The sequence below is a fragment of the Callionymus lyra genome, chromosome 5 (genome assembly GCF_982586985.1).
Source record: "Callionymus lyra chromosome 5, fCalLyr1.hap1.1, whole genome shotgun sequence".
Classification (NCBI taxonomy): Eukaryota; Metazoa; Chordata; class Actinopteri; order Syngnathiformes; family Callionymidae; genus Callionymus; species Callionymus lyra.
The window spans coordinates 771595-780253 of record NC_141822.1 but is presented as its reverse complement, the minus strand read 5'-3'; positions in this window follow the sequence as shown (position 1 = coordinate 780253).

The window sequence follows — 8659 nt, the reverse complement described above, 5'->3', positions numbered from 1 at the left end:
TGAAGACGACATGGAGACGACATGAAGACGACATGAAGACAGACATGAAGACGACATGAAGACGACATGAAGACGACATGAAGACAGACATGGAGACGACATGAAGACGACATGAAGACGACATGAAGACGACATGAAGACGACATGAAGACAGACATGAAGACGACATGAAGACGACATGAAGACGACATGAAGACGACATGAAGACGACATGAAGACAGACATGAAGACGACATGAAGACGACATGAAGACGACATGAAGACGACATGAAGACGACATGGAGACGACATGAAGACGACATGAAGACGACATGGAGACGACATGAAGACGACATGAAGACGACATGGAGACGACATGGAGACGACATGAAGACAGACATGAAGACAGACATGAAGACGACATGAAGACGACATGAAGACGACATGGAGACGACATGGAGACGACATGAAGACGACATGGAGACGACATGGAGACGACATGAAGACAGACATGAAGACAGACATGAAGACGACATGAAGACGACATGAAGACGACATGAAGACGACATGGAGACGACATGGAGACGACATGAAGACGACATGAAGACGACATGAAGACGACATGAAGACGACAGACATGAAGACGACATGAAGACGACATGAAGACGACATGAAGACGACATGGAGACGACATGAAGACGACATGAATACGACATGAAGACGACATGAAGACGACATGGAGACGACATGGAGACGACATGAAGACGACATGAAGACGACATGAAGACGACATGAAGACGACATGGAGACGACATGGAGACGACATGAAGACAGACATGAAGACAGACATGAAGACGACATGAAGACGACATGAAGACGACATGAAGACGACATGGAGACGACATGGAGACGACATGAAGACGACATGAAGACGACATGAAGACGACATGAAGACGACATGAAGACGACATGAAGACGACATGAAGACGACATGAAGACGACATGAAGACGACATGAAGACGACATGAAGACAGACATGAAGACGACATGAAGACGACATGAAGACGACATGAAGACAGACATGAAGACGACATGAAGACGACATGAAGACGACATGAAGACGACATGGAGACGACATGGAGACGACATGAAGACGACATGAAGACGACATGAAGACGACATGAAGACGACATGAAGACGACAGACATGAAGACGACATGAAGACGACATGAAGACGACATGAAGACGACATGGAGACGACATGGAGACGACATGAAGACGACATGAAGACGACATGAAGACGACATGAAGACGACATGAAGACGACATGAAGACGACATGGAGACGACATGAAGACGACATGAAGACGACATGGAGACGACATGAAGACGACATGGAGACGACATGAAGACAGACATGAAGACGACATGGAGACGACATGGAGACGACATGAAGACGACATGAAGACGACATGAAGACGACATGAAGACGACATGAAGACGACATGGAGACGACATGGAGACGACATGGAGACGACATGAAGACGACATGAAGACGACATGGAGACGACATGGAGACGACATGGAGACGACATGGAGACGACATGGAGACGACATGGAGACGACATGGAGACGACATGGAGACGACATGGAGACGACATGAAGACGACATGAAGACGACATGAAGACGACATGAAGACGACAGACATGAAGACGACATGAAGACGACATGAAGACGACATGAAGACGACATGAAGACGACATGAAGACGACATGGAGACGACATGGAGACGACATGAAGACGACATGAAGACGACATGGAGACGACATGAAGACGACATGGAGACGACATGGAGACGACATGAAGACGACATGAAGACGACATGAAGACGACATGAAGACGACATGAAGACGACATGAAGACGACATGAAGACGACAGACATGAAGACGACATGAAGACGACATGAAGACGACATGAAGACGACATGAAGACGACATGAAGACGACATGGAGACGACATGGAGACGACATGAAGACGACATGAAGACGACATGGAGACGACATGGAGACGACATGAAGACGACATGGAGACGACATGAAGACGACATGAAGACGACATGAAGACGACATGAAGACGACATGAAGACGACATGAAGACGACATGAAGACTTCACCTCAGGGATCTGATGTCTTCTTACAATGAGATGGTAGAAACTGCTAGATCTGATTACATCAGAAAACTGGTAGCAGCAAATAAAAAAAGAAATCCAAAGTGTTGTTTGACACGATTAATTCTCTCGTGTCTCCTGCTCCTCAAATCATGTCTTCTGTGAAGCTGACAGCAATGATTGTTGAGGTTTTTACTGACAAAATTAAATTAATCAAAGAGAAAATCTTCCTTTTGTTTGGAACCCCTACTGTCTCTGAGCCCCTCTCCTCCTCTTGGTCTTCCTTCACTGCTGTATCTTTGGGTGATATTTCTGGTGAGCAAATTTAGGGTAATTTTAGGTCTATTTCTGATCTTCATTCTTGTCCAAGATCTTGGAGAAGGTTGTGTCTGAGCAGCTGTTCCTGGATCAGAGCGACATCCATGAGAAGTTTCAGTCTGGCTTCTTAAACATCTACGGAGACAGTCTTACTGAAGGTGTCCAGTGACATCATGATGTTCTGGTTCTGTTGGATCTGTCCTCAGCCTTTGACTCAGTTGAACCAGATCCTGAAGACTGTCTGGGTCTGTGTTCCAGTGGTTCTCCTCATACCTTCTGTTTCATCTGTCAATCAAATGAGGTCTGAATCATGTGTTGTGTGGAGTCCCTCAAGGTTCTGTTCTGGGTCCTTGATGGTTTGTACTTGATTTCTCTGGTCAAATCCTGATGTTTCTTATGTTTGCTGATGACATCCAGCTGTTGATCAGCTGATCAGAGGCTGAACTTAGTCAAGTGTTGCTAGAAATCAAACAATGAAAACACTTTGAAGCTAAATCCTTCCAGACTGTTGCTCCTAAGCTTTGGAAACATCTATGTGTTTGATGATCTACTGACTCCTTCAAGAAACATCTGTGTTTGATGATCTACTGACTCCTTCAAGAAACATCTGTGTTTGATGATCTACTGACTCCTTCAAGAAACATCTGTGTTTGATGATCTACTGACTCCTTTAAGAAACATCTGTGTTTGATGATCTACTGACTCCTTCAAGAAACATCTGTGTTTGATGATCTACTGACTCCTTTAAGAAACATCTGTGTTTGATGATCTACTGACTCCTTCAAGAAACATCTGTGTTTGATGATCTACTGACTCCTTCAAGAAACATCTGTTTGATGATCTACTGACTCCTTCAAGAAACATCTGTGTTTGATGATCTACTGACTCCTTCAAGAAACATGTGTGTTTGATGATCTACTGACTCCTTCAAGAAACATGTGTGTTTGATGATCTACTGACTCCTTTAAGAAACATCTATGTTTGATGATCTACTGACTCCTTCAAGAAACATGTGTGTTTGATGATCTACTGACTCCTTTAAGAAACATCTATGTTTGATGATCTACTGACTCCTTCAAGAAACATCTGTGTTTGATGATCTACTGACTCCTTTAAGAAACATGTGTGTTTGATGATCTACTGACTCCTTCAAGAAACATCTGTGTTTGATGATCTACTGACTCCTTTAAGAAACATCTGTGTTTGATGATCTACTGACTCCTTCAAGAAACATCTGTGTTTGATGATCTACTGACTCCTTCAAGAAACATCTGTGTTTGATGATCTACTGACTCCTTTAAGAAACATCTATGTTTGATGATCTACTGACTCCTTTAAGAAACATCTATGTTTGATGATCTACTGACTCCTTCAAGAAACATGTGTGTTTGATGATCTACTGACTCCTTCAAGAAACATCTGTGTTTGATGATCTACTGACTCCTTCAAGAAACATCTGTGTTTGATGATCTACTGACTCCTTCAAGAAACATCTGTGTTTGATGATCTACTGACTCCTTCAAGAAACATGTGTGTTTGATGATCTACTGACTCCTTCAAGAAACATCTGTGTTTGATGATCTACTGACTCCTTCAAGAAACATCTGTGTTTGATGATCTACTGACTCCTTCAAGAAACATCTGTGTTTGATGATCTACTGACTCCTTCAAGAAACATCTATGTTTGATGATCTACTGACTCCTTCAAGAAACATGTGTGTTTGATGATCTACTGACTCCTTCAAGAAACATCTGTGTTTGATGATCTACTGACTCCTTCAAGAAACATCTGTGTTTGATGATCTACTGACTCCTTTAAGAAACATCTGTGTTTGATGATCTACTGACTCCTTCAAGAAACATCTGTGTTTGATGATCTACTGACTCCTTCAAGAAACATCTGTGTTTGATGATCTACTGACTCCTTCAAGAAACATCTGTGTTTGATGATCTACTGACTCCTTTAAGAAACATCTGTGTTTGATGATCTACTGACTCCTTCAAGAAACATCTGTGTTTGATGATCTACTGACTCCTTTAAGAAACATCTGTGTTTGATGATCTACTGACTCCTTCAAGAAACATCTGTGTTTGATGATCTACTGACTCCTTCAAGAAACATCTGTGTTTGATGATCTACTGACTCCTTTAAGAAACATCTGTGTTTGATGATCTACTGACTCCTTCAAGAAACATCTGTGTTTGATGATCTACTGACTCCTTCAAGAAACATCTGTTTGATGATCTACTGACTCCTTCAAGAAACATCTGTGTTTGATGATCTACTGACTCCTTCAAGAAACATGTGTGTTTGATGATCTACTGACTCCTTCAAGAAACATGTGTGTTTGATGATCTACTGACTCCTTCAAGAAACATCTGTGTTTGATGATCTACTGACTCCTTTAAGAAACATCTGTGTTTGATGATCTACTGACTCCTTTAAGAAACATCTGTGTTTGATGATCTACTGACTCCTTTAAGAAACATCTGTGTTTGATGATCTACTGACTCCTTTAAGAAACATGTGTGTTTGATGATCTACTGACTCCTTCAAGAAACATCTGTGTTTGATGATCTACTGACTCCTTCAAGAAACATCTGTGTTTGATGATCTACTGACTCCTTTAAGAAACATCTATGTTTGATGATCTACTGACTCCTTTAAGAAACATGTGTGTTTGATGATCTACTGACTCCTTCAAGAAACATGTGTGTTTGATGATCTACTGACTCCTTCAAGAAACATCTGTGTTTGATGATCTACTGACTCCTTTAAGAAACATGTGTGTTTGATGATCTACTGACTCCTTCAAGAAACATCTGTGTTTGATGATCTACTGACTCCTTTAAGAAACATGTGTGTTTGATGATCTACTGACTCCTTCAAGAAACATGTGTGTTTGATGATCTACTGACTCCTTCAAGAAACATCTGTGTTTGATGATCTACTGACTCCTTCAAGAAACATCTGTGTTTGATGATCTACTGACTCCTTCAAGAAACATCTGTGTTTGATGATCTACTGACTCCTTCAAGAAACATGTGTGTTTGATGATCTACTGACTCCTTCAAGAAACATCTGTGACCCCAAACTCAGAATTAAACAATATAATAACACGAGGAATGAATGAGTCCTTGAGTCTATGAGTGTTGCATCATGGGAGGAGCATTCGTGCTCTATGTGTTCACTGATGACAGTGTTGCATCATGGGAGTTGATCATGATGACAGTAGTTTGTTCAGTGATGTCACGAGTGAGTCCAGCTTCAACCACAGAGCTTCTGATCAACCTGTTGACCTGTTGACCTGTTGACCTGTTGACCTGTTGACCTCCTGGACACATTCCCAACACACCACAGCATCAAACACTGGCCACCACACACTAGAAGAACATGGACCTGCAGATGTTAAATGATCCTCCTCAGAAGGTTCAGTCTACTCTGAACTTTCTTATATACATGGTCTGTGTTGCAGGTCTGTTTACTGTCCAGACACACATGAGGTACTTATAGTTGAGAACTATCTCCACCTCGTCGCCTCTGATGGACACTGTTTGTCCTGAACCTCCTGAAGTCCAAGACCAGCTCCTTGGTCTTTGAGGTGTTCAAGAGGTTCCTCTCACTCCAGTCCAAAGTCACGGATCAGACTCCTGTAATGATGCATCCAACAATGATTCATCCAACAATGATTCATCCAACAATGATGCATCCAACAATGATTCATCCAACAATGATTCATCCAACAATGATGCATCCAACAATGATTCATCCAACAATGATGCATCCAACAATGATTCATCCAACAATGATGCATCCAACAATGATGCATCCAACAATGATTCATCCAACAATGATTCATCCAACAATGATTCATCCAACAATGATTCATCCAACAATGATGCATCCAACAATGATTCATCCAACAATGATGCATCCAACAATGATTCATCCAACAATGATTCATCCAACAATGATTCATCCAACAATGATTCATCCAACAATGATTCATCCAACAATGATGCATCCAACAATGATTCATCCAACTATGATTCATCCTACAATGATTCATCCAACAATGATTCATCCTACAATGATACATCCAACAATGATTCATCCTACAATGATTCATCCAACAATGATTCATCCAACAATGATTCATCCAACAATGATTCATCCAACAATGATGCATCCAACAATGATTCATCCAACAATGATTCATCCAACAATGATTCATCCAACAATGATTCATCCAACAATGATTCATCCAACAATGATTCATCCAACAATGATACATCCTACAATGATTCATCCAACAATGATTCATCCTACAATGATTCATCCAACAATGATTCATCCAACAATGATTCATCCAACAATGATGCATCCAACAATGATTCATCCAACAATGATTCATCCAACAATGATTCATCCAACAATGATACATCCAACAATGATTCATCCAACAATGATTCATCCAACAATGATTCATCCAACAATGATTCATCCTACAATGATTCATCCAACAATGATTCATCCTACAATGATTCATCCAACAATGATTCATCCAACAATGATTCATCCAACAATGATGCATCCAACAATGATGCATCCAACAATGATACATCCAACAATGATTCATCCTACAATGATTCATCCAACAATGATTCATCCAACAATGATGCATCCAACAATGATGCATCCAACAATGATACATCCAACAATGATTCATCCTACAATGATTCATCCAACAATGATTCATCCAACAATGATTCATCCAACAATGATTCATCCAACAATGATTCATCCAACAATGATTCATCCAACAATGATACATCCAACAATGATTCATCCAACAATGATTCATCCAACAATGATTCATCCAACAATGATACATCCAACAATGATTCATCCTACAATGATTCATCCAACAATGATTCATCCAACAATGATTCATCCAACAATGATGCATCCAACAATGATGCATCCAACAATGATACATCCAACAATGATTCATCCAACAATGATACATCCAACAATGATTCATCCAACAATGATTCATCCAACAATGATCTATCCAACAATGATTCATCCAACAATGATTCATCCAACAATGATACATCCAACAATGATTCATCCAACAATGATTCATCCTACAATGATTCATCCAACAATGATTCATCCAACAATGATTCATCCAACAATGATACATCCAACAATGATTCATCCAACAATGATTCATCCAACAATGATTAATGATTCATCCAACAATGATTCATCCAACAATGATTCATCCAACAATGATTCATCCAACAATGATACATCCAACAATGATTCATCCAACAATGATACATCCAACAATGATTCATCCAACAATGATACATCCAACAATGATGCATCAAACAATGATTCATCCAACAATGATTCATCCAACAATGATACATCCAACAATTATTCATCCTACAATGATTCATCCAACAATGATTCATCCAACAATGATTCATCCAACAATGATTCATCCAACAATGATTCACCCAACAATGATTCATCCTACAATGATTCATCCAACAATGATTCATCCAACAATGATTCATCCAACAATGATGCATCCAACAATGATTCATCCAACAATGATGCATCCAACAATGATACATCGAACAATGATTCATCCTAGAATGATTCATCCAACAATGATTCATCCAACAATGATTCATCCAACAATGATTCATCCTACAATGATTCATCCAACAATGATTCATCCAACAATGATTCATCCAACAATGATGCATCCAACAATGATTCATCCAACAATGATTCATCCAACAATGATTCATCCAACAATGATCTATCCAACAATGATTCATCCAACAATGATTCATCCAACAATGATACATCCAACAATGATTCATCCAACAATGATTCATCCAACAATGATTCATCCAACAATGATTCATCCAACAATGATGCATCCAACAATGATTCATCCAACAATGATTCATCCAACAATGATGCATCCAACAATGATACATCCAACAATGATTCATCCAACAATGATTCATCCAACAATGATTCATCCAACAATGATTCATCCAACAATGATACATCCTACAATGATTCATCCAACAATGATTCATCCTACAATGATTCATCCAACAATGATTCATCCAACAATGATTCATCCAACAATGATGCATCC